The 27645-nt window shown below is 41.5% G+C and overlaps 1 protein-coding gene across 2 annotated transcripts in view; it reads left to right on the top strand.

Annotated features, from left to right (window-relative positions):
* Window positions 1-27645, top strand: part of HMG20A (high mobility group 20A) — a 67533-nt gene that overhangs the window by 12341 nt on the left and 27547 nt on the right. Inside the window, exon 2 of one of the 2 annotated variants that reach the window (XM_029910782.1) lies at window positions 2366-2404. The exons of the other annotated variant lie outside the window; for it this stretch is intronic. The gene's annotated coding sequence lies outside the window, so the exon portion shown is untranslated. The remainder of the gene's footprint in view (window positions 1-2365; window positions 2405-27645) is intronic. 2 annotated transcript variants of the gene reach the window in all.

Genomic DNA, 27645 nt, shown 5'->3' with positions numbered 1-27645 from the left:
TACACATGATTGCAAAGTCCTTATATCAGGTTTGTAGCAGTGATAGAATAGCTTGCTGGCTTGTAAAGTTTCTCTGGTAACTTCCAAAAGATTGTAAGGTTCTCTGTCCATAGTTCAAGATGCTCCTTTTAGTTGTAAATCCACAGTCCAGAGAATCAGATCAGGAAACAGTCAAATTAGGGATGTCTCAGGTGCCTTTTTATATCCTCTGCCATGTGCATGGAAGCTTACTGTTCTAAACAAAGTCCACAGCCCCTGTTTGTGGAAAGTTACTGGCCCAACGTGGAGTCCAGGGTCACAGGAGCATCTCATATATCCTTACATGATTTGCTGAATCACAGGAGGGTGGCCATTGGCTACTCAGGAAGAGCTACCTGGACGGGGTAAGCAGTGATGTAAATTCTACCTGGCAGGTGTCACCCACAAATGCAACACGTGTAAGATATAAGTACATAGCCAATATTCATAATTTCTGATACAATGATGATACATGCATATAAATAGGATAATCATGCTTCAAATCATAACCTTTCCATTGATACCTTCCATGATACACTTTGTATAAGATTTATGGAAATTGTATAACAGTGAAAAGTGATATAAATGGTCACCTTTCTTGTACACAGCATCACAAAACCTCACAATCCCATAACAAAAAAAAAATCTCAGAACTTTTTTTTTTTTTTTTTTTTTAAATCCTGATTTCAAAGCCAATGCCATGATTTTGGTGCGGGAGGCTCACTCATGATTTTTAACTGTTTGGGGCTCGCAATATCAGAGAATGAGTCTGGATGAAACACGAGCCATAAAGAACTAGCAATTGTCCCCTCCAGCCATTGCTCTGTTTTCATGCAGGTATACAAGTTATTCTGAATCTGAGTACCTTTATCCTCAATGTAACATGAAACTCTACTTTGTAACTGACTGGAGGCAGCATGGGTCCAGCAAGCTGTCTTGTGGGCTGTTCTGGAAGTGAAGAAGCATTTTGTTATACCATGCAGCCTAAAGTTCTGATTAAAAATTCCATATGCTGTAATGCCCCGTCGTCTTCCACCAGTGCTCTGGCAGTTTCCAATTTTGCTTTATCATTTGCAGGTCATCTCTAAACCACTGTACTGCATGTGTTACTATGTTTTTGTAAAATGATCTATAAAAAGTACTAAGCATTAATACTGAAATCTGGAAGCACTAATAGTGGCTTTTTGAAGTATTATATTATGGCTGGTGTTGGGAAGAGAAGGCAGGAAGAACTGCCCGGTTCTCTGACTCAGCTGTGATCTCTGACCCTTCTTCATATTCTTGTAAATATTTTAAAGCCATAAATAGACTCCAGTACATATTGCTTACTGAAGACTGATGTCCTCAAACCTAAATAATATCAGGTTTAAAATTGTATTCAATAGTAGCAGATACTTGAAGCTCTGAGTTCCATGAGCTATGGAAATTAGGTTTTTTTATTTCTAATTCTCATCTCAAAATAGTCTGGAAAAATGTACTGGTCCTGAAAGCATTTGTACTAATCCCCAAATGGTACTAGCCCTGACCAGTCGCAAGGACCTGCTCTTGTTTGCCAACAGGTCCAAAATTGAATACAACTGTTCTGCACTAGACTTTCCAACCTGTTTTCATTAAACATTGAGACCTTTCTTTTCTTTTTCTTTTTTTTAATTTTAAAGTGGATTGCCTTGAATCGAGAGTGATACAAAGAGGCTGTGGGTCTTGCTAACACTTTAAAACATGGAGTTTGCTTACATTAAAAAAGCTGTTCGCTTTTTTCTCCTAAAACAAGTATATATTTTTATAAAATTCTTAAGGTGGTTAGCACAAAATCAGTTACAGGTCTGTCGCATCTTACGCGCATTTAACATGCGCGATTTCAGCTTTACACGGTTGGCAAAAACAAAACAAAAAAAACAAAAAAGAGGAAAATAACAATTTTAATACTGTACCCGTAGTGTGGACGATTCCGCCCGCCATTACACTCAATGTAATTTTGACTATACGCGATTTTCGCTTTACGCGCTGACTGCGGAACGTAACCCCAGCGTAAGATGAGACAGACCTGTACTCCGCTTACATTTAATTTTGCTAGCTAGAACTACTGCAAATGTTTTTCTCCGTTTGGAAAAAAAAATGTATTTTAAAAAAGTAGTTTTAAACAAACACATACATTGAGCTAAGCTATTATTCAGTGTATATTCTAATTCCTTATTACCACTTATAAAATAGCCTAAATTCTGTTTTAAGAGTCTAGTCCAGCAAATTGTTTATCAAGGGAACTATTATAAGGGAATATGTTTATCAGAGCATTTGCAAAGTATGCAGAAAATAACTGAGTACACCAAACCTTTCAATTTGTTCCCAGAGCTCAGATGCCTGTACTGCTGTGAACTGGAAGAGCATTGTGAGTATTGATATGCAAATAAACACACAAAGCATTTAAAGGTTTATAATAGGGAGAGAGTGGGAGGATGGAGGAGATTACAAATGCTTAGAAAATGCCAGAACATTTCTAAAATTCTAACTATCGCTTTTAGCTTAATGTTTTATTATATACTCTTGGGAATTAAACTGTATATATTTTTAAAATCTAATATCTATTCATGCAGTACTAGTTTATTAGAGATGCAGCTCTATTCTGAGGCCAGCAAAGTTTTCAGATAAGAGTTTATAATTGCCTATTTCTGGAGTCTTCTAAATAAGGATTTTAAAATGTAGAAACTTTATTGGTCTATAGTGCACTATATGCTTTTTCTTCAGGTTTTGCAGATGTGGATCACTGACCTACATAACCAATAAGAGATTGTGATTGATGTTGGGTTAGGGTTGTAACAATAATACCTGGAAATATAGTAGTTTGTGGCTACAGTGAGAAAGGGGGGGTCCTGTCATGTGCAAGGATGTTTTAGTCAAGTTAATTATCAATTTAACAAAAGTCTTTTAAACGTCGAGGGCTGATTTTCATATTAATTTCAGACATTTTGGAAAACGCATTCTTTTTAAGGTGTTGTGAGGTGGTGGTAGGTTTTTTGTTCCATTTCTTTGCTAGCGGGGAAGTGAGAGGGGGAAGAAGGTTAAAATATGAGTGGTGATGGGTAATGCACCATTTTATCTTGATGGCATCACTGTTAGCCTCTTATTCCCTAGCAGCAAGCAATTTATATTCCCTAGCAGCAAGCTGTAGTGCATCTGGTGAAGACACTCTATGGCGACCGGGTGAGAGTTCTCTCCTAATTCGCAATATTTGATATAAATCAATTTGGATTTTTTAAAAGGCACACCTAATATTTTCTGCAGTTGTAGGTTTTTGCAGGCTAGGAAAAACTTGTTGTCTGGCAGCCTGAAGCCAAAGTAAAATTTATTGTTTGCTAGAAATATACTTGGGGCTTAACAGATAGGTAAAACTCAGGGTCATTGCCCAAAGAGATCCCATGTTACATTGACAAAATGTGACAAGTGATGATTACAAAATTTAGAAGGAATGGAAGATGAATGAAGGAGATCATATGGTATTTTATTCAGTGATGCATGCAGTAGAGAGATTCCAGATTTATTATATTTTTTTCTGTTAGGGATCATTGCTAAGAGAGAGGGACTAGGATTTGTAAAACTTCATAAAGTATGTTTTGAGGAGGAACTCAAAGAAAGAGAATGGGAGGCATGGTGAAGCAGGCCAGGAGGATGGTGGTATTTGTACGTGGCTATACAGAAGACAGGCAAGAGATTAAAGGGATACAACTGATTTGAAATCTAGTCAGTAGTTTCAGGTACTTCGCTTACCTTTGAGGCTTTACAATCACATTTTCTTATTTTTTTCCAAAATGTTTCCCTGTTACTTGTATGAAAACCAACACAATAATAGGCTGACTGACAAGTACTGTCAAACCCTCTAATCGTAATTTTACTTGGAACAATACTAGCCTGTTGTTTTTTTTTTTTTTTTAATGCAAAAATGAAATTGGGTGGTTATCCCACCAATCTCTAACTGCCTGTTGGTCAAACTTCAGACCTGCATTTCAGAATTATCCAGTTTGTGGTTAGGTGGCCTGGTGGTATGGTACTGGACTGGGAATCAGGAGAGCTAGGTTTTGTTCCCAGCTCTGCCACTGCTCTCCTGTGTGATCTAAGGTAAGTCACTGAGCCGGTTTGTTTACCTGCCATGTTCGCAGGTTCGGCCGATCGCGGCTCCCACTGGCCGCGGTTCGCCGCTCCAAGCCAATGGGGGCTGCGGGAAGCGGCAGCCAGCACATCCCTCATCCCACACCAATTCCCACAGCCCCCATTGGCCTGGAGCGGCGAACCGCGGCCAGTGGGAGGCGCGATCGGCCAAACTTGCGGACATGGCAAGTAAACAAACCAGCCCAGCCTGCCAGGGGGCTTACCCTGGACGGCCGCGTGCCAAACGTTGCCGATCCCTGCTCTAGGCACTATATACAACAAAGTAAGAGACAGCAAAGTAAGAGACGTGGGGCAGGGACTATCTAGATAAACACAGGGAATAAGGGGAAATGGAGGCACAGAGCAGTGAAGTGACTTGCCTAGAGCGATGGGGATCCAATCTCAATGGGAATTCCAGGTGCTACTATAATATAAATAATACAGTGTGCCACACTGAGACTGAAAATGAAAATTAGCCTACTTTCTCACATTTCTTGAAAATGTTATTACTCAAGAAAATAAATGAATGATTTGCTCTCTCTCCTCCTCTCCCCCCAGTTGTCGTCCTCCTCTCCCAGCTCCATTCACTCTATTGCCCTATATACAGACATTCATTTTGTGCTCTTTGCCTAGTGAGGGCAGAACACTCCTGCTAACTGGTGGGATTTACAAGGGTAACTACATTTTAGATCACAGTTGTCCTTGGAACAGTTACTTAAACTTCTCCACTAGCCTGCCTTTTTGTATAGCTCTGCAGGAGAAAAGATTACATTGTGGGGGTGGGAGGAAATTGCTGAGAGTTGGCTTGTATACGGTTAGTGTCACAAGTCACTTTTCTGTAAGATGGCAGCTGCCAGCTGGAGTTTGCCTTTGGTATGCCAATTGTAAAATTTAAATAGTTGTTTTCAAATGCTGTTTAAATTTTTTTTTTTAAATGTGATAAGTGCTTCTCACTGTGTGATTAAAATACAAAACTGAGTATAATGGCAGAGATTAGAAAATGTACCAAATGCTAGAGGCTGATACAAAAGGCAAGGCAACTGTGGTTTAAGGTCAATGCCATAGTGAGAAGTCCAGCTCTGTCCACAGCTGTTGAGGAGAAGAAGGAAGTCCTGAATTTCCTACCATGGTGCTGTCCCTAGATCTGCTGTGGGGAAGGGAAGAGCTAGATTTTTTTTGGCCTCTGATTAGTAGATGTGGCATTACAGTCTATATGATTTTATAAAAATATGCTAATGAGTGAATATAATGTAACTGGAATATGCTTCATGCAAAAGGTCTCTTGTAAGGTGTCATTTCAAAGCTTATAATCTGAGTGTGATCGTCCTATTTGTATAAATGTACCACTCTTGTATCTGAAACTAGAAATATGAAATATAACTCTGAGGGCCTATTGTAATTATACAAAGTGTGGGCCATTAATGGTGGTTTGGAATCTTGATGACTCCCATTAACCAGGACAATTGACTGCAGATGGCTCTGTTTTACCTGTAAGTCTTCCTGTATACGTGTGTGCTGGCAAGTGGGCAATGAAGTTTTGCAGTGACATGTGATCATGTCACCTGAACTGGAATCCATCTTTAACCTGGTGTCTTTCCATTGAGAAGGAGTGGGTGGGAACCCAGAGAGGGACAAAGGATTCCCGCCTTATGCAAAAGATTATATGAATGGGTGGAACAGAACAAAGCAGGAGGAGCCATCATGAAGAATCCCCTAGCTACCACTTGAGCTGGAACAAGAGCTGAACCAGGGGAAAGAATTGTGCCCAGGCCTGGAAGGCGTCCAGTCTGAGGAAAAAACTTACTGAAGCATCTCTGAGGGTGAGATTATCTGTATTCAGTTTGATTAGACATAAATTTGCATGTTTTATTTTATTTTGCTTGGTGACTTACTTTGTTCTGTCTGTTACTACATGGAACCACTTAAATCCTACTTTTTGTATTTAATAAAATCACTTTTTACTTATTAATTGACCCAGAGTATGTATTAATACCTGGAGGAGCAAACAGCCATGCATATCTCTCTATCAGTGTTATAGAGGGCGAACAATTTGAGTTTACCCTGCATAAGCGTTATACAGGGTAAAACGGATTTATTTGGGTTTAGACCCCATTGGGAGTTGGACATCTGAGTGTTAAAGACAAGAACGCTTCTGTGAGCTGCTTTCAGGTAAACCTGCAGCTTTGGGGCAAATAATTCAGACCCTGGGTCTTTGTTGGAGCAGACGGGTGTGTCTGGCTCAGCAAGACAGGGTGCTGGGGCCCCGAGATGGCAGGGAAGGCAGGGGTAGAAGTAGCCTTGGCACATCAGGTGGCAGCCAAACCCATCACAAGTGTCTAAACTGCAAAATATACTCTTTATTTTTTTATTTTTTTTACTCCCCTGCCTTTGAGCCCTCCGATGGATGGATTTAGAGAAGGGTAGTCTCTGCTAATCTATCCCTCCCTATCCTCACAGCTTTTGTAAGGAGACATTTTTTTCCACCAATTCCATCCCCAAACCTTAATTTATTGGTAGCTCCTTCTCCATGAAAAGCACCAGTGCCTGCTGCTGCAGCTGTTCATAGCCTTCCCAAATAGTGGCAAAGTGAAGCTGATATAGTTCTTGCCAATTTCACAGCTGCCTATTGGTTTCCCTATACTAGCTTTGAAAGTGGCCATAGTCTTGTCAGCTGGGGAGTGAAAGGGATTAGGAAGGCCATGAGCAACAGAAGATACCCAGGCACAATCTGTAGACTGAGAAAGACGGCACTGCATTGTTTAACATTTGAAAAGTTATTTTCACAACCATAAAAGGTAGAAGCTTCATTGTTTAAAATAAAAGCTTAACTTCTTTAGCTTCTCTGGTGGGTAATATAGGTTCCTTTCTCATCAGTGAAAACTTTCTACTCACTGGCAAGATGTCAGGTAGAGTTTTCAAGCTCTGAAAATGGAAGCCATTTTCTTTTGAAGGGACACCATCAACTGGAAGTCTAGTCAGTTTAAAAAATTAAATTAGTTAAAGGGATTTCAGATGCTATACCTTCCATCTGCCGATATTTTTGATTTTACAATTACATTTTCTATTTTTTAAAGGTTTTAATCTCCCTTGTTTCTGTGTGAATGAGAAAACTACCCGAGTAATACAAGAAAAACAGACAAACTGACTATACATAAAGTGCTGTCAAATATACAAATATATATACAAATCTTGTTAACTGCTTTCAGTTACAGTAATATTAGAAGTTAGTTGTGACAGTAGATAAACACACTTTCAGAGAGACGTGATTTTGTTAAGATGACTCTGCCATTTTAAACTGTCTAATGTGAGAAATTATGAGAGTTAAGACTACCACCTCCTTTGCATTCTGGCTGATGAATCTAAGATCTTATTCTTCTGTTGTCGTACCACCTTTGCATAACTCCAATTAATCAGAACTAAGTACATACTGAGAAGGATTGGGATTATAACATCTGCTCTGATACCTAAGGTACAGCACAAGGAAGAGATTTAAGGATGAAACGAAAGCCTTAAATTGAAATTTCCTGGCTTTTTTTGTGGGTGATTTATACCATTCTGCTATGTAATATTGTTACCCTTCTTACACACCTTTTTGTATTTTCTCAGTTTTCTTTGAATTCTTGGGAATTTCAAGATGTTGCTGGCAATTTAATGTGAAAGGGGAGGATAAACAGCTGCAAATCTTAAACAGATTGTCTGAGCTTACTCACATTAAACTCTTGTTTTTACGCTACAAAAATAGTGGCTTGATTTATGAAAATGGAGTTAATTCAGTATAGCAGCCCAGGAGGTTAAATTTAGATTTCTGAAATCCTTAACCACGTTGCACTCTTTTCCATCAACCAAAAAGGAGAAACCTACAAAATGATTGTTCTGATAGGCAGTCTGGTCAGTAATACTTTCCTGAGGTGGGCCACTGTCAGCAGAACTAGTTAGGCTCTCCAGATTCTACTTCGTTTCTGGCGTCACTAGGGAAGTGTTTATACAGGAGCAGATGTGTGATCTTCATCAGGTGGTGTTGGTAAGGCTCTTACTGAAAAAGAGAGGTTGAAACAAGCATCAGAACAAGGTGATGTGGATTGAGAGATACATGGGAACTAAAATAGAGTGGAAGAAAGATTGAGGGCAGAGAAATAAAGAAGTGTTACTGTTAATTGCTCAAAGAGTTAGGCCTTGGCTAAACTTGGGACTTCCCAGCGCTGCCGCGGCAGCGCTGTGAAGCGCGAGTGTAGTCGCGCCGCCAGCGCTGAGAGCGCTCTCTCGCAGCGCTGTATGTACTCCACCTCTCCGAGGGGAATAGCTTGCAGCGCTGCGAGCGAGTGTGCAGCGCTGCAGGCTCTGATTACACTGGCGTTTTACAGCGCTGTACTCACTGCGCTCGGGAGGTGGGGGGGGGCCTTTTCACACCTCTGAGCGCAGCAAGTTGCAGCGCTGTACAGCGCCAGTGTAGCCAAGGCCTTAGAAACAGAATAATTGCCCATTTTGATAGTAATAGGGAAGACCAGTAAAAATAAAATAAATAGGGCTGTCAAGCAATTAAAATAATTGTGATTAATCGCACGATTAATCGCGCTGTTAAACAATAGAATACCATTTATTTAAATAATTTTGGATGTCTTCTACATTTTAAAATATATTGATTACAATTGCAGTACAGGTTTTAGAGTAGCAGCCGTGTTAGTCTGTATCTGCAAAAAGAACAGGAGTACTTGTGGCACCTTAGAGACTAATAAATGTATTTGAACATAAGCTTTCGTGGGCTACAGCCCACTTCATCAGATGCATCTGGCTAAGTGGGCTGTAGCCCACGAAAGCTTATGCTCAAATAAATTTGTTAGTCTCTAAGGTGCCACAAGTACTCCTGTTCTAATTGCAGTACAGAATACAAAGCGTACAATGCTCACTTCATACTTATTTTTTATTACAAATATTTGCACTGTAAAAAACAAAATAGTATCTTTCAATTCATTTAATACAAGTACTATAGTACAATCTCTTTATCATGAAAGTTAAACTTAAAAATGTAGAATTACATACTAAAAAATAACTGCATTCAAAAATAAAAGCATATAAAACTTCAGAGCCTACAAGTCCACTCAGACCTACTTCTTGTTCAGCCAATCGCTCAGACAAACAAGTTTGTTTACAGTTATGCAGTGACGGATTAGCCACTGGGCCAACAGGGCCCGTGCCCAGGGGCCCTGGTCAATTGGAGGGCCCTGGAAAAATGGGTGCCGCCCCGACCTGCTCCACCTGCCCACCTAGCACTCCTGCACCCCTTGGAAGCCCCTCCTCCCCGGCAGGAGCGCTGGGCGTGCGGGAGAAGCCCTTGCACCCCAACCCCATTCCCCGGCAGGAGCACCGGGGAGAGGGGCAGGGGGGACTGCAAGAGGAAGAGGTGGGGAGGGGCCCCCACTTGCTCTGGCCCAGGGCTCCACAAAACCGTAATCCGCCTCTGCAGTTATGTAACAAAAAAAATCTACATTTGTAAGTTGCACTTTCAAGATAAAGAGATTGCCCTACAGTACTTGTATGAGGTGAATTGAAAAATGCTATTTCTATCATTTTTACAGTGTAAAATTTGTAATAACAAATAATATAAAGTGAGCACTGTACACTTTGTATTCTGTGTTTTAATTGAAATCAATATATTTGAAAATGTAGAAAAAACATCAAAAAATATTTAATAAATTTCAATTGGTATTCTATTTAACAGTGTGATTAAGACTGCAATTAATCATGATTAATTTTTTTATCGTGATTAATTTTTGCAGTTAATCGCATGAGTTAACTGCAATTAATCGACAGCTCTAAAAATAAATCCTCTGCAACACAGAAAAGTGTTTGGAATTTAAATAATTGATTCAGTTCTTTATTTTTCTTGTTTTGAGTTTTTCAGAAATTTGATAATGACCCTGCTGAGTATATATTCAAATAATAGTCTCTCCCTTTCCTATTTGAACAGATGCCCAAGTAGCCAATGTGCTTACTCTTTTGGACATTGGGGTGGTCATAATTTAAAAGCCCATATTTTTCCAGGGCATTGGCTCAGGACAATTTATATTTGGCATGAGCTTATGGGTGAGGGATCCTATATATTGTCTGGGTGCAATATTTAGGTAGAGGAGTCACAAAAAATTCTCTACAGCTTTTTAATATTGTTCTCTCCCTCCGCTCACCCACAGCCAAACCCCCCCCCCCCCCATCATCTTGTATAAGCACAAACTGCTGCAATTATCCTGCAGTAGAAGGGAGATAGCTAGTCTCCGTTCAGCAATGATTTGATTTAACCAAGCAAGGATATTTTTAAACGATGTTTTATCATGAGAAAGAAAAAGTTCATTTTAAATGTGTACTGAACTCACCAATTTTATTTTTAAAAGAGAGAGACCATGTTACCACAGAGTATCAGAATGTAGTGCACATTTTTTTTCCCAGTTAAATATGGATGACCCTTTCCAAAGGTCAGGAAACAGTTCCAGAGTGGGAGTCTGCTGTGGTGGGAGCCAATAAAGACTTGGAAAACCAAGCCTCTTTCATCAGAAGGTCAAGTTTCACCTCAGGAAGTCTATAAACTAATTACTTATTGCTGGTCAAATTCTTTTAATAAAAAATGAATCCTTACTATTTTTAAAACTTGATGTTGACTCCAACTGCATTGGAGTTGTAACAATTGCTTTTTTGCCTGTTTGGGAAGCTCGGAAGTCTGTAAGGGAAAAACAGATTCCTACAGCCAAGAAACCTCGGAGAGCAAAAAAAAAAAAAGAAAAAAAAAAAAAGAAAGGGATGTGTGCTGATGGCTTTCCCCCACATCCCAGGCTCATCTACATATCCTTGTCTACACCTACAATTTCCCTCAAGACAGCGGACTCCCCCTTATTAGACCACTATGGCTGAAATGTATTTCCTAATCTTTTTTTCTATACATTTCCATATTCCCAATCTCTAGCAGAAGTTTCTGTAAAGCACAGTGTTAGTAGCTTTTTGTTAAGGGTCTTACTATTTCAGGTCCAGCTTCTTTCTGCATTAATTGCTCTAAGAATGGTGCAGTGTCTCTTGCACCAGGTCATCATCACTATTTCAGTCCCGTGCACTTGAAACAGGGTAGTGATCAAAGTTTGTTACAAAGCCTTGGCTATTAGGTGATATGTAGGAAATGAGTTGGTGACCTCACTCTAGCTCTTGAGCAGGTGTTCACATCAAAAGGATGAAGGATAGTTTTGTGTTTAAAAGCCTGTGATTATATATTAAGACATTTGGGTTCCCATCCCAACTCTGCCACAAACTTCCTGTGTGATCCTAGAGAAGTCACTTTGCACCTCTGCCTTTTTACACATGTGGAGGAAAGTAAGGATGATACTTACTTACAGCTGTTTAAAACAGAGGCTTAATACGTTATGTGTAGGCTTGAGATTGCACTTTTGTAGTACTCTGTATTTGACAAAATATTATTAAATTTTTTACTAATTAATAGGCCAAAATGTTCAAACCTGAGTGCCTAAAGTTAGGCTCCTAAATACATATTTAACACCAAATATAAGTGGCCTGATTTTCAGAGGCACTAATCCCACAGAAGTCCATGAGAGCTTCGGATGCTCAGTACCTTTCAAAATCAGATCACTTACATTTAGATGCTAAATATGGATTTAGGAGCCTAACTTTAGGCACTCAGGTTTGAACATTTTGTCAAAAACTTCATCTGGGAGACCAAAGATGGAATAGACATGAAGACAGAGCTATCCTTTTAAAGCTAAAAGGCTCTCTCTAAAGCAGAGGTGGGCAAACTTTTTGGCCCGAGGGCCACATCTGGGAATGGAAATTGTATGGTGGGCCGTGAATGCTCACAAAATTGGGGTTGGGGTGCGGGAGGGAGTGAGGGATGTGGGCTCTGGGGTGGAGCTGGGGATGAGGAGTTTGGGGTGTAGGAGGGTGCTCTGGGGCTGGGACCGAGGGGTTTGGAGGAGTGGCTCAGGGGTGCAGGCTCCGAGAACAGCTCCCATTGGAGCACCGGAGGGGGGCCACTGGAGCGCGTAGGAGCCGGAGCGGGGCCATGCTGCTGCTTTTAAGAGCCGCGTGGAGTGGCCCCCAACCCTGCTCCCCGGCTGCAGTGCTGGAGCAGGGCAAGCCCCAGACCCCGCTCCCCAGCGGGAGCTCGAGGGCCAGCTTAAAATGACCCATGGGCCGTAGTTTGCCCACCTCTGCTCTAAAGTCTTGTCTACACTTGATACACTACAGTGGCACAGCTGCAGCACTTGAATGTAGACACTGCCTACTCCAACAGGAGGCGTTTTCTCTGCCATGTAGGTAATTCACTTCCCTAAGAGGCGGTAGATAGGTGACGGAATAATTTTTCCTTTGACTGTCTACACCAAGGGTTAGATCAGGTTAACTACTTAAATCTACTCCTCTACCATGGTTACTGGCTCTCTGCAATATTGCTCTGCCCGGTGTTCACAGAGAGGAAAGCAAAGCAAACTTGTGATGAAATTGTGTGATATGCCATATCTACTATTAAGTAAAGGCTTGTTTAATCCACCACATGGCATCTGCCCTCACGACACCTGTTGTGGATAAATTTACCAGGTGAGGGATTTACTGTAGAGGACATGTGGCGGGCTTTATGGTTCACGGAGAAACTCACAAATAATTATCTTTTCTCAGACCCCACTCAGCGTCAACCTGGGTTTGATTTACCATGAAGGCAATGGAGCCTTCCGAACCGGTTTCATACTGGACATGGAATTTGCTGCAGCAGAATTTCGGTAGCGTTTTAGACACAATCCACTATATCAGTTTGGGTAGCCACAAACTATGACACACATTGTTGAGGACTGAAAAATGACTCAACTTCCTGGGTGTCTTCGTGCCTTGAATGTTGTCGATAAGAACACTGTGGCTTGGCTTGACCAGATTGCATATGCCAAATAAATAAACTACATCACTCAGGGATGTGGATTTTTCACACCCTCAAGTGACCTAGCTGGGTCGACCTAACTTTTTAGCATTGACCAGGCCTAAGACATTGAGACACATTGTTGGGCCAGCGTAGTTTATACTGCTTCTGCTTGTTCAGTGCCTGTTCTGCAGCTACTAAGAACATAAGAATGGCCATACTGGGTCAGACCAAAGGTCCATCCAACCCAGCATCCTGTCTGCTGACAGTGGCCAATGCCAGGTGCCCCAGAGGGAGTGAACCTAACAAGTGATCTCTCTCCTGCCATCCATCTCCACCCTCTGACAAACAGAGGCTAGGGACACCATTCCTTATCCATCCTGGCTAATAGCCATTAATGGACTTAACTTCCATGAATTTATCTAAATTACTTTAGTCTCCTGAACTATCAATCTGCTACATATCACCAGCACTATATTTGCTTAAAGGGGACAGGGAGAGAAATCATCAGGTTGGGTGCCATTATATACCTAATTTTTGCACAGTTGCATATAATTTCCTATATACATGTGTATTTATCCTACCTGTATATGCAGATTGGATAAATACACATGTACATAGGAAATACGTATTTTTGTACAGTCACCTTGCACTTGTACTGTGGTTATTGCATGCCTAACCTCTCTGTCTTCTCAATATAGACTCAAGCGCTCTCAGTAGTTTTCACTGTGTTGGACTAGTACAAGAGCAACAGCAGACACGAGAAAAAAGAATGTATGTGGAAACTGGCATTGCTTATTTCTTAAAGATGAATAGTTTCTGACATCTAATAGAATGAGTAGCTTACTTAGTGTGAGAATCTTACTCTTCCCACATTTCATTTCCTCTAACCTTTTGCCCTGATACCCATACCAGTGCATTAAAATATCTAGTTCCAAGCTATCTTGGCTGCTTTTTGTGGTCAGGGGAGATGCTTTTATGTTGGGTCATGAAGCCAGTGGTGAATCACCCTTTGCATAGTCGTTGCTTTTTCACATCCTAGTCTCTGGTCTCTCATCCAAAGTATTCATCCCCCTTTGGTAAAATGATCACTAATGACTCATCTTGATGGGTATGTCTATGAGAAATCCCCTTTTGCCTTCTCCAGCTATCACCATTAAGAGTTTCCATTCATAGAATCCAAGTGAGTTGGGAGCTTACTCCTGCCACACAAGTTTTTGTGGAAATTAGAGTGTGAGGATGCTGCCTGTGGGAGCCAGCTGAGGTCACTCAATCAGGGTGAACTGCAAACAGAACAGGGCAAACAAACCCCAAAAGCTGGTGATATTCCAATACTTAGATTTACCAAGCCAGCACAAAACAGCTTCTATAGTACCTCACTGGTTACCCAGAAGTCCAAATAATGCAGTTCCCTTAAAGTACCCAGCCTCAGGCCTCCATCCAGACACACATGTCAGATACGATGATGATTACTGAAAATCTTATCTCATCATATAAACAAAAAGGTTCTTCCAATACCAAAGGATCAGCCACACACCCAGGTTCAATTATAACTTAGATCTTACCCAAAACACATGCTTATAGCCAATTCTTATTAACTAAACTAAAATTTATTAAAAAAGAAAAGAGAGAGAGTGTTGGTTAAAAGATCAATATACATTCAGACTTGAATTCAATTCTTAAGATCCAGATACACAGCAGAGATGAGCCTGTAGTTGCCAAAAGTCCTTTTAGAAATAGTCCATAGGTTATAGTCCAATGTCCATATTCAGGGTGACTCCAGTCAGTGACTGGGGATCTCAATCCCTGTGGCTTAAGGTTTCCCCCTCTTGAAACCCAAAGCAGATCTGAGATGAAGAAGGATCATGTCCCAAGGTATTTATACATTTCCTGCAGCCTTTTGGCCTGAGAAAACAATAGGCTTAACTTTCCTTCTCCTAAACATCATGGCAATTAACACAGGATAATTTATCCATTAAACAGTTCAGATACAGGTTACCACAACCTTCAAAGAGACACATAGACAATAATACTATTTCACTCAAGTGTCTTCCTAAATACTAATACTCCTTTTTTGATCTTTGAATCAAAGCTATAGCAGTAGACAAGACTTGTTTGCTTATATCACAAGACCTGAGCAAACATCTACCTTTCTACCTCTAACAATACAGACTTGCATTTCAAAGTTTTATTCATTTACATATCTTCCTAACCAGTCTCTAAAGTTCGGCCATGGGTCAGGTCAGTCTGTGAGTTAATTAACTCTTTCTGGCCCTGTCACCTTTCAATGAAATATTATATTACACTCATAACGTCACACAGAGTATAGCTTTATGGGGGGGAAAAGACCTACAAATTATTATTTTAAAAGCACTTTAAACTTCAGTCTGGGCAGGTGTATGTCTTTTTAAATTATTTTCTCTTCAAATGTATAACTCATTACTTTATTAACCAGTCAGGATTCCCCAACATTCTGAATTGCTCTTATTTGTTCATAATACTTACATAGCATTTCAAGTCACCAAAGCACTTTGCAAACATTTAATTAATCCTTGCTACACTTGTATGGTGCTGGTAAGTTTAGAACTGGGCAAACAGCATAAAAAAACTTTAGAGACTGTTCATTTACATTTTTTTAATGAATTGCTATGCTCATGGCCCTTTTGTGTTTGCATTCCACAAGCATTGAAACAACTTTTACTGGCACGAATGCTCACAGAAACTGACTAAAAATGGCTGCGCATCTATTCAGCTGGGGAACTAACAATATCAGGTGACTTCTCTGATCACTCAAAATTAATCATAGTTTACAAAGATCTGTTTGCGATCAAGATGTTTGTTTACTTTTGTAAAAAGCAAAATGAGGATCCTTTTTACTCAGCAAAGAATCTGGGTGGCTGCAGGAGAATATTTAAGATCTCTCTTTTAATATTTTTTAATTGTATATTATAATATAAAAGAGAGAAGGTCACGTATTAGAACCGGAGTCAAATTTGGAAAGTAAGAGAGAAATGCCTAAGAAATCAGAAGTCAAGTTAATAAAAGAAAAACTTCAGCAAATGATTTGGGCAACAGCACTGATATATTTAATTTTGGATTTCATTCCACTAGAGGAGAAGAAAACCTGTATTATTTTTCCCCTCTGACTCTACCACTGGCTTGCTGTGTGACCTTGGGCAAATGACTTATCGCTCCTTCCTCTGTTTCCTGCAATGATAATACTGCCCTCCCTCTCCCATCTCATATGGATATTTTAGGGCTTAATTAATGTTTGTAAAACAATTTAGTATCTTGGATGAAAGGTTCAATAGTAGTGTAAAGTATTATTTGAGATTTTGTTTAATGGAATATCCAAGTCCTGGTGAATCTTGAAAAATCTTAACTATTTGATGGAGGACAAGCACAATATTCTTTTATTCTCCAGTAATGTGTACCATCTGAATTCTTGACCATGCATGGAAGCCTGAAATTCACAGCTTTATGCAGGAAGTTTCTGCTTGGCAGGTTGATCCAGGTCTCTGGTAGAAAAGGAGGAGTGTAATTACAATAGCTTTACAAAATTATTGTGAAAATATACTAAGCCAAGCTCAAAATCTACTGCTTTCCCTTACCATGATGATTTTTAACACCCCTCCCCAAACTAATGGTGTTTTACTGAGCTGTTTTTAAAAAAATTGACTGATTAATGGCAAGCAGAATTTTGGAGCGGTGTGGTAGAACTGGACTTAAAAAATCCTTTAGAAATTTATCAAGAAGTCTATTGAATGTATAGCAGATGTGGTTCTTGCCTCTGTTACTGAGGAGTTTGGTCCAGTCTTTGTCTAACACTTAAAACAATGCATCAGCGCAGCTGTAGCGCTTAAGTGAAAACACTCCTATGCTGACGGGAGAAGCTCTCCCGTCGACATAGCGCTGTCTACATGGGGAGTTAGGTTGGTATAACTAAGTCACTCAAAGGTATGGATTTTTCACACCCCTGAGTTACATATACCCATATAGGTCTGTAGTGTAGACCTCACCTAAGATGCTCACAATTTGAAGAAGTTCTTAAACCTAGGAATATTAGGTGGCCCATGAATGCCTTTTTCCATCTTCGTGTGGATGGATGTTTTGACCTTGTCATTTTGAACTAGACCTCACAAAAGTAATTGGATACTTTTATGCTACATTACTGTAATTTCTTTATGTGAGGCTATCGTTGAAGACGACCTAAAACTACAGCTGGTGAAGAAGTGGATGCCCACCTGTCTCAAGCAGCTGTTATTGCTTCACATATTTGTCAATTCTTTGAAAACTGCACTTACTTCCTATTGGCTTTCAGGTGTAATTCAAAGTGTTGACAATGATCCATAACAATCATTCCTATTAGTTGTACACCTCTACCCCAATATAATGCTGTCCTCGGGAGCCAAAAAATCTTACCGCATTATAGGTGAAACCGCATTATATCGAACTTGCTTTGATCCGCCGGAGTGCGCAGCCCCTCCCTCCCCAGAGCACTACTTTACCGTGTTATATCCGAATTTGTGTTATATCGGGTCGCATTATATCGGGGTAGAGGTGTATGTTTTTTCTATTCCGAGATATCAGTGTTCTTTACAAAGGTGAGTACATATCATAAAGGCTCATTATACTTAGCTTTTGGCTTAGATTTGGGTTATTTGCAAAATCACCTCTTTTCCTGTTGTGCTACTTACGGTTAGCTGGGATGAATGCTGAGAATAATTAGTAATAAAAGATCCTCAAATGAAAGTATTTTGCAAAGGTGTATAAGTAATAGTATCCCCATTTTAAATGGAAACGGAGGCAGGGAGAAGTTAAATGACATTCCTACAGTCACATGGGAAGTCAGTGGCAGGCTCAAAAACAGAACGCTAGAGGTCTTCTAGATCTTGGTTCCTGCCAACAGCCAGCCCAGCTAACAGTCACTAAATTTAAATGTCTGGGGTTGATATCAGGGCATTATCAATGGACGGTTTTCAACTCTGGACTTCGCTTCCCCCCCTCCCTCCATTGGTCTGAAAGAGCTTGACTTTATTGACCTTTAGGACAAGGTGCTAAATCTTCTCTCTGACATGTCTTGAAAGGGGAGAGCTGAGTGAAGAACTGTGTTTTGTTTTGGGGAATATCCTTTGTGACTTTGTTTTTGCCCATTTCTCTGTCACACTAAAAATGTATAGTGTTAGGGACGTCTATACTTACCTCCGGGTTCGGCGGTAAGCAGTCGACCTTCTGGGATCGATTTATCGTGTCTTGTCTAGACGCGATAAATCGATCCCGGAAGTGCTCGCCGTCGACGCCAGTACTCCTGCTCCACGAGAGGAGTACGCGGAGTCGACGGGGGAGCCTGCCTGCTGCGTGTGGACCCGCGGTAAGTACTTTCTAGTTCGAACTAAGGTACTTCGACTTCAGCTACATTATTCACGTAGCTGAAGTTGCGTATCTTAGTTCGAACTGGGGGGTTAGTGTGGACCAGCCCTTAGATTTTGAACATCCCTGAGATGTTAGGACACATTCTATAATCACAGAATAAACTTATAAATGGGAGTAGGAATCCATAGATCTGAAACTAGAATGTTTGAAATGGATTTCTATAGATGTTTAGCAAATGTTACTGAAGGTTTGAGTATTAATAGCATTGTTTGAGTTTCATGCAGGGATCCAAATAACTAACTGTAGAACTCTCTAAGGTTTACATTTCCCCCTTTCTCATCCTGCACTCAAGCTGCTTTGAAACACACTGTTAGTGCCTCTTCTGGAATTTGTTTTTTTTGAGAAGGGTCCTGGTTTTGATCTCTATGAGCTTTGGTATGATCTTCTTGGCCAGCAGCAGTAACTACTCTTATTGCTATATTCATTGTTAGGGTTGGGCAAAGGGACCTTCACTTGTATAGGCTTTATTGCTGATCTTCTAGAATCCTTAGGATTTCTCTCTAAAGTGCTGTGTGTATTAACAAATCAAATCGTATATGCAGTCAAGTATGCAGCCAAGTATGCTGGTCAACGTGCTTTTCCTCCATCAAATTAGAGCAATATGTTGCTTTTAGAGGAGTCTGCATTTTCTTATTTGGATCAGAGCAGAGTGGTTCAATCAGAAATATACCTGTGTTTACCTCTGCTGGCTTTCTATTATAACTTAATTTGACACATGCTGGCAGAGGGAATCATGATATTTCTGCTTTGTCTGTGCTGAAATACAGATCCTTAGATTTTCATTTACAATTTACTTTGTTTTTTACATTGTGAAATGTCTGTAGTTTTGATTCACTTATAAACTCAAGTGCACTGTGCTCTCCTCAATGAGAGGAGCATCTTTCTTTACCCATTCTCTTCTGTACAGTGCGTTTCAGAGCTGGTTGGTCTGGCAATGACAGAGACAAGACACTTCAGAAACAGAAAGTGTGGAAGGAAATTCCTCTCTATCCACCTAGGGTTGCTAGGTGTTCGGTTTTCAACCAAAACACCCGGTTGAAAAGGGACCTGGCGGCTCTGGTTAGCACCACTGACTGGGCCGTTAAAAGTCCAGTTGGCACAGGGCTGGTAGGCTCCCTACCTGGCTCCGCACGGCTCCCAGGGAGTAGCCAGCATATCCCTCCGGCTCGTAGGCGGGAGGGGCAGCCACAGGGGCTCCATGCACTGCCACCGCCCTGAGTGCTGGCTCCGCAGCTTCCATTGGCTGGGAACCTGCAGGGGAGGTGCCTGTGGGCGGGGAGCCTCCTCGCCGCACCTCCGCCTAGGAGCCATAGGGACATGCTGGCTGCTTCCCAGGACCCACCTGAGGTAAGCGCCTCCTGGAACCCCACACCCTGAACCCCCTCTGGTACCCCAACTCCCTCCCGAAGCCTGTACCCCAACCCACTACCCCAGCCCAGAGCCCGCTCCCACCCTCTGAACCCTCGGCCCCAGCCCTGAGCCCCTTCCAGCACCCAAACTCCCGCCCAGAGCCCCCACCCCCTCCCGCACTCCAAACCCCTCGGCCCCAGCCTGGAGCCCCCTCCTGCACCCTGAGCCCCTCATTTCTGGCACCACTCTGGAACCCGCACCCCCAGCCAGAGCCTAACCCCCTCCCTCTCCCCAACCCTCTGCCCCAGCCCGGTGAAAATGAACGAGTGAGTGAAGGTGGGGGAGAGTGAGTCGGTGCGGGGCCTCAGAAGTGGGGGGCAGGGATGGGCCTCGGAAAAGGAGGGATAGGGAGGAGGCCTCAGGGAGGGCAGAGGGCGGGGCAAGGGTATTCGGTTTTGTGCGATTAGAAAGTTGGCAACCCTATATCCACCGAAAGGACTTTTGAGGTCAGATCTGGCAAAGCGATACCAAACGTTCATTTGTGTTGTTCAGCTGTGTTCACAGGCGGAGAGTTTAATTTCTGACAATAAGGCAATTTCATATTTGAACTTAGTCTTCTAATTAAAACAAGTCATCTTTTTCTTGCACTGGGGACTCTTGCTTGCTCAGATTATGTTTTTCTTTGATGTGTTCAGTATGATTTTGAGTCAATGAACGTATGAGGCCATGGTATTGTTTTATTTTTTTCCCCCCTATCCCACACCTAGCCTTAGGCAACAGCAACAGATCCTGGCTAATGCTACTGAGACATTTAGTCCTAGCATTGGACATATTTTCTCACTTGCAGGTTCTATCCCCATTTATTCATAAAAAGGGATATATAGTGTGCTCTATCCAGATGGTCTGCTGGATGGATTAGTGTGGTTGGCTGCACTCCAAGACCTGGCTGCACTCCGGTCTTTAAATTAAATAATTTTTACTTATTTGTAGACAAATTGGCTCTAACCGATTTAATGTTTGTTTATTTCAAATATATATATATCCAATGATTTAAGAGTTTCATACTAAACAGACCTAGAAATATGCTTTAAAAAATTATCATTTGGCCTGAAGCTGTATGTTACCACCCCAAAGGAATGGTGCCTGGAACAAAACAAAATACAATACTGCTGTTGTGGAAAAGTCAGTCAGTGATCACGTGCAGTTCATGCCATCATTCACTCTCACCTCCTCTCCCGACTCTCACCTCTACTACACTGGGGTGACTAGCTGCAGTCTATTCTAGATCAGAATTTGGATCATTTAGTGGTTTTCATTGTACCTTAAGTACAACTTATTAAAGCTTCCATTATTTTCTCTAAGTAGGTGATCTTTCCTGATTTTAATTAGAGAACCTTCCTTCATCAAACCACGGACTGCCATTACAACAATTAATGCTGAGACAAAGACAGAGTAAGGAGAAAGGAAGCAGGAAAATATAGCTGAACTCAGTCTCTTGAGGGCCATTCATTTCTTTTATTCTTCATCTCTCTCCCTTCTCATCCTGTCCATCAATCTAGACAGCAGCTCTCTCAGAAGTTCACAGGATTGGCAGATCCAGTTAGTTCTTCCCTCCTTTATTCAGTAACAATGTCAAAAAGTTACATAAATGATTGTAAAGTTCTAGAATATTAAGTACAAGTTTCTTGGTGAATGTGAAGTACAAATGACTGGCTAAGTGTTTTAAATCCAAAGCTACCAGGAATGCTGTAGAGCCTCGAAAGCCACAAGGCCTCTTCCTCTCTTCCTCAGTAAGAAATACAGTCTCAGAGACGGGGTTTGGGAGGCAGAGAATAAAAAATATTCAAAACAACTGGAAGTCAGCTCTTTGGAGCCTTGGGAGAGTATACAGCATATGTTACGAAATGTACTATGGACTACTTAAACACCAACACCACACATTTGTTTTGGTACACTGCAGTGATAATACCATCAGGGTCATACTTAAGACAGCTTTAACAGCTGTTTGGATTTAAAAAATTAGCAATTACCCTAAATAATTACAGAATAAGTCCCTTTCCCATTTCAACACAGCTCCACATCATCTTCACTATAACTCTCATCACTATGTCCAACTTTGACCAGCTAGCATTTTCTATTCCTGCCACTTCACCCTGTTTGTCTTCCGTACTCCTTCCCCTCCATAATAAAGACCTTAACTATCTTCCTGTCTCTTCTTGCATAAAGTTCAAACTCCTTGTATGATTGCTAAGGTACAAATGTCGAAAGGGACCATTCTCCAAGTAAGTTAGGGATTTGGGGCTGCCTAGGGGATTTGTGCACATGATCATTGTTATTGCATATGCAAATGTAGACATATAAGCAGGGGCAGCTTTAGCATGGGTTCACTGGTGCGTGCACACACAAATCGTGAAAGCAAGGGGGCAAAAACAGGCACACATACACTTCTCCCTGCCCAGTGTGGAAGGGGGGGCCTGGGTTGGAGAGCGAGCTTGTCCACACACTCACCCTGCAGTGGCATTTCCTGTTCCGCGTGATAGGGTGCAGCTCGGAGCATTGCGACTTGCCACACTGGATCATGGTGCCACTTGCTCTAATCATGATGGAGAGGCAGCTGGGCCAAATTTGAGTGAGTGGTGTTATGACCTGGCACACGGGGTCACAGCACCACTCAGGTTTGGCCAAGCCACCCTGCCATCATGATCTCCACTTAATAAAAAGTGGGCGTTAGTACCAGTGCGGTAAAAAGTAGATTACACTCTTAAAGCTCTTGTTCAGAAGACTCCATATAGTAAACTGCATGATTCTCAACTGATGTATCTTGGGACGATTAAAGTACAAATCCATCCTGCTGGATTTTGACTCTTATTCTGTGGCTTCTAGGCATTTTAAAACTAATTCTTAGATAACTAATCCATATACATCAATTAAATGTCCTTCCAAAACAACTTATTCCTCTCAAATCAATCAATTCTTCCACCCCCACGCACATAATTCTCTAAATAAATATCTGCACTCCTCCCTCCTCTTCTAGAAGACAGCTAGCAGCACCTAGCCCCTTGTGCTCCTTGTCTCACTTCTCCTACCCAGTTAAAGAAGCAATGGTTCTGGATTATGGTGAAAGCCAGCCCTGTAACAATGGGTGGGGTGGCTGGACCACCTTTGGGACACAGCAAAGAGTTAAGAGCTTACCAGCAGCCTCAATCTGAGGATATTGGCTGGGATTCTGGTGTCACAGGATGGGTGTTCAATACCTTGTACTATCCTGGCGCAACCAGGAATGTGGCAGCTATGCCATTGTTCTAATTCTAAGACTCTGCACAACACTACAGTTCTGTCCATATCTCATCTTTCCATTACTCTCCACCTTGTCCTGGCCACCAATTAAAACTTTTCCCTTGGCATACCTCAAGTGACAGAGACAGTGAAAAAATATCTCCTTTCCCTAGGGCTTGAACCCTATCTATCAGGGGTCTTACTGCTTCAGGAAAGTGCAGTTGTCTCCCCTGTTGCGCCGGGGTGTCTGCCTGAGAGGGAGTTTATTGCAGAATTGAAAATGATAGTCTGTTGTCTACATCTCAATCACACTCTACTGCCGGTGTCCTGTGGATCAATTTAGTGTCTTATTCTGAACAGGAAAGAACTCAAGGTGGCACTAACATTTTTCTGTATAGCTTCCCAAAGCTCAACGGTAATAGACCTAGTCCTTTGCTACTCCATTATACAATAACTCTGCTCAGAATCCAGCATAAACTGCCATACATTTATGGATAGTAAAGGGGATACTAAACATCAGATATTTAACATATGGAAGTAAAATAGTATAATTCAGAACAGAGATGAGGCCACTGTTGCACTACTGATTTTTTTTCCAACAGATACAGGATTTTGTGTTTTTTAAAATACCAATTGGGATAAAAAATGTGTAATGTGAGTATAGAGGTGGGAGTGAATTAAATATAAATGTAGTCCAACACAGTCTCAAGTGAGGGGCCATTCTCTGGGTTGGGAGTTGCTGTAGGGGAAAAATCTGGGTAGAGAGGGGAAGTGGTGGTGAAAAATAATATCTAGGAGTGGGATCATGGAAAAAGATCTGGAGGACCTGTTTTGGATAGTTGGAAAGATTTATGGCAGAGGGCCCAGATGGTCTTTTTGAGACATAATCCACCACAGCAAATGCAAAGTTCTAGCTACTGCAGTGATATCAAAGTAGCTGGTGGAGCGAATTTTTTTCAAAGTAACACAAACAATTTAAAACTTGCAAAATAGCCCAATAAGAAGGGAAAGTATTTTTGTCTGCATTCAGATTAAAAATGCAAAGTCTGGGTTTTTTTCAGTTGCCAACATTACTTCCAGTTTTAATTCTAGAAGTAGTGTTTTGGAGGGAGGGAAAAGGAAAGGCTTGTATGTAAAAGCTGCTGTTGTTGCATAGGTGGATGTTTAACTTCTCCAAGGATTTAAAAAACAAAATTTCAAATGAGTTGACAACATCCTCAGCTACATTTTGTGTGCATTTTCTATCATATTGCTTTTGTTCAGTGTGCAAACTAATCTTTAAACACAGAAGCCCTGTCCACACTGCAAGTACTGCGGTGGTTCTGTGACTTGTTCCTGATACTCCCTCATCTGTCCCAATTTACAAAAAACATTGGTTTGAGTTGTGTTTGCACTGCAGCCTTTGTACATCACAGCCGACAATGCTTGTGCATTCACATCTACCATATCACTTAACAGTGCATTCTGGGAAAATCCAAGTAGTTATCCGATAGCCTTCACAGCGGATGGAATGCAAGGGGATATGTATACAGAGTGGTGGCGTCAGCACATGGTAGCAATATGTCTTGAAATCTCCATCTGCCTAGAGAACTGGGGAAGGAGAATTGGCCAGATTGTGTATGTAGGCATGCTAGGGGAGGGGAAGGGACCATCTGCTTTGAAATAAATAGGTATGCTGAACTAGTCAAAGGAAGATGACCATGTGCTAACAACATAGGATGCTAGTAAGGGTGAAACACTGTTAGCTGCTGTCAAGGCTGATTCCCCACTCTGGCACTTTGATAGCAGAAAGTGAGGGCCCTCAAGGATTCTAAAAATTAATACTGGCCACTCCAGGCTTGTATTATACTCCCAAGGTTACAGCTTTTCTCTGACCTTGGATGGGTAGATGCTGCCATCACCCAAGTGCAAAAACCCCTTTGAGAACCCAGGAAGGCGCACTTGGGAATTTCTTCCTGTGGGGTACCCTCAAGCCCTTTTACCTACCATCCCCCCACCCCCCAGGGAAGAGCTGAGAAAGAAAACATAGGAAATCAGTTGTTGCCACTAGCTAATTAAACAACATATGCCCAAACCTCTTAGGGACACAAAAATCCAATCCTGTTCTTTAAAAGAGGTAAATTTTATTAAAAACAAAAAGAAAGAAAATACATCTGGAACTTAGGCTTTTTGCTAGATTTAAAAAGAAACCATTACAAGGATTAAGCATCAAGATAGCTTCTTGAGGTCCAGCTTAAAGGTTATAAGAAAAACAAAAGCACCTGGGATTAGCACAGAGGAGTCCACAAGCCATAAAGAAATAAGAGATAAATCTAATCGTGTCTTCCTAGACATTTCCTGATCTACTTACATATCTGGGGTTTCAAATTAGTAGTTCCTAGGTATGATCCGGTGATTTTTCCTACCTGGCCCAAAGCTTTTTACATCATAGTTCCATCCCTGTCTTTCTCTCCGGGAGAACAACAGACAGACAGACAAAGGGGAAGTTTTTTCCTCATTGTAAAAAGTTCTAGCTTTCCCATTGGCTCTTTTGGTCAGGTGCCCACTCCCTTCCTTTTACCTATGGACTTTTTAACCCTTTACAGGTAAAGCAAGTAGAGAACAGCTACTAACAGGGGTTCTATAGCTAGCTGGCTGGCTGGGTGTCCATAAAAGGGAGCTCCCCCCTGTGACGGGTTGGATCACAGAAACCCCCTTGGGAGCTGCCACCTGATGTGCAAAGACTACCTCTGCTCCTGTTTTCCCTGCCAGCTCAGGACTCCAGCACCCTGTCTTGCTGAGCCAGACACTCCCGTCTGCTCAAACACAGATCCAGGGTCTGAATCACTTGCCCCAAAGCTGCAAGTTTACCTGAAAACAGCTCACAGAAGTGTGCTTGTCTTTAGCACTCAGATGCCCAACTCCCAATGGGGTCTAAACCCAAATAAATCCATTTTACCCTGCATAAATCTTATGCAGGGCAAACTCATAAATTGTTCGCCCTCTATAACACTGATAGAGAGATATGCACAGTTGTTTGCTCCCCCAGGTATTAATACATACTCTGAGTAAATTACTAAATAAAAAGTGATTTTATTAAATACAGAAAATAGGATTTAAGTGGTTCTAAGTAGTAACAGACAGAACAAAGTAAGTCACCAAGCAAAATACAATAAAATGCGCAAATCTATGTCTAATCAAACTGAATACAGATAATCTCACCCTCAGAGATGCTTCAGTAAGCTTTTTCTCAGACTGGACACCTTCCAGGCCTGGGCACAATTATTTCCTCTGGTACAGCTCTTGTTCCAGCTTAGGTGTTAGCTAAGGGATTCTTCATGATGGCTCCTCCCCACTTTGTTCTCTTCCACCCCTTTATATATCTTTTGCATAAGGCGGGAACCCTTTGTCCCTCTGGGTTTCCACCCCCCCCCCACTGGAAAAGCACCAGGTTAAAGATGGATTCCAGTTCAGGTGACATGATCACATGTTACTGCAAGACTTCATTGCCCACTTGCCAGCACACACATATACAGGAAGACTAACAGGTAAACACAGCCATCTGCAGACAATGGTCCTGGTTAATGGGAGTCATCAAGATTTCAAACCATCATTAATGGCCCACACTTCACATAATTACAATAGGCCCTCAGAGTTATGTTTTATATTTCTAGTTTTAGATACAAGAGTGGTACATTTCTACAAATAGGATGATCACACTCAGTAGATTATGAGCTTTGTAATAATACCTTACAAGAGACCTTTTGCACGAAGCATATCCCAGTTGCATTATATTCACTTATTATCAAATCTTTATAAAACTATCCCAGTTACATTATATTCACTTATTATTATGTTTTTATAAAACCATATAGACTGCACAACGTCACCCCCCCCACACACACACACACACACACCTTCATTTATCACAGCTGCTGCATTTGTTAACCAAGTATTGACCATGCAGAATATGGCAACAAACTACATTTGGAGCTGACCATGCCACTAACTGGTTACAATGTTGGTTAAAAATTGTAGTGTTGTTTGGTGGCTCCTTACTGCCCATGATAACAAGAGCACAAGCAGCTCATTAGCTATCATGGTGGTGGCTTTTGATCCTCAGAGTCTGGCTGAAAAGATATGGAAAATTCTAACTAACTGGCTTCTGATTAACTACTAGCCAATCCAGGGCAAACACACAGAGGGAAGTTTAAAAGAGCAACTTTCTGGGGAGGAGGGAGTAGTAAAATGTGGCCACAATGTTGGCAAGGCTTTGTGGCTACAGCTGCAAAAGTTCACACGACTGGCAGCTCTTTCGTACATTCCTGCAGCCCTGCAGAGATTTCCTGTATCCGACTGGGTTGAAGAAATGGTCTGCAATTGTACTTTCTAAGCGTGGAACCTGGAGGCCTTTTTGCCTCTTATCTTGCTGCTGCTCCTGTTGAACCAAAGCAACTGGGAAGAACAGGTGACAGCATCAGCAGCAACAAGCAGAGGGGATAGTGGCAGGGACAGAAAGTGAGGTCCCCATTACTGGTCCATGCCCACCACCCCCT

The sequence above is a fragment of the Terrapene carolina genome, unplaced genomic scaffold (assembly GCF_002925995.2).
Source record: "Terrapene carolina triunguis isolate 2854851 unplaced genomic scaffold, T_m_triunguis-2.0 Scaffold67, whole genome shotgun sequence".
NCBI classification, from domain to species: domain Eukaryota; kingdom Metazoa; phylum Chordata; order Testudines; family Emydidae; genus Terrapene; species Terrapene triunguis.
The sequence above is the reverse complement of the archived record's forward strand: the minus strand, read 5'-3'. Positions and strand labels throughout refer to the sequence as shown.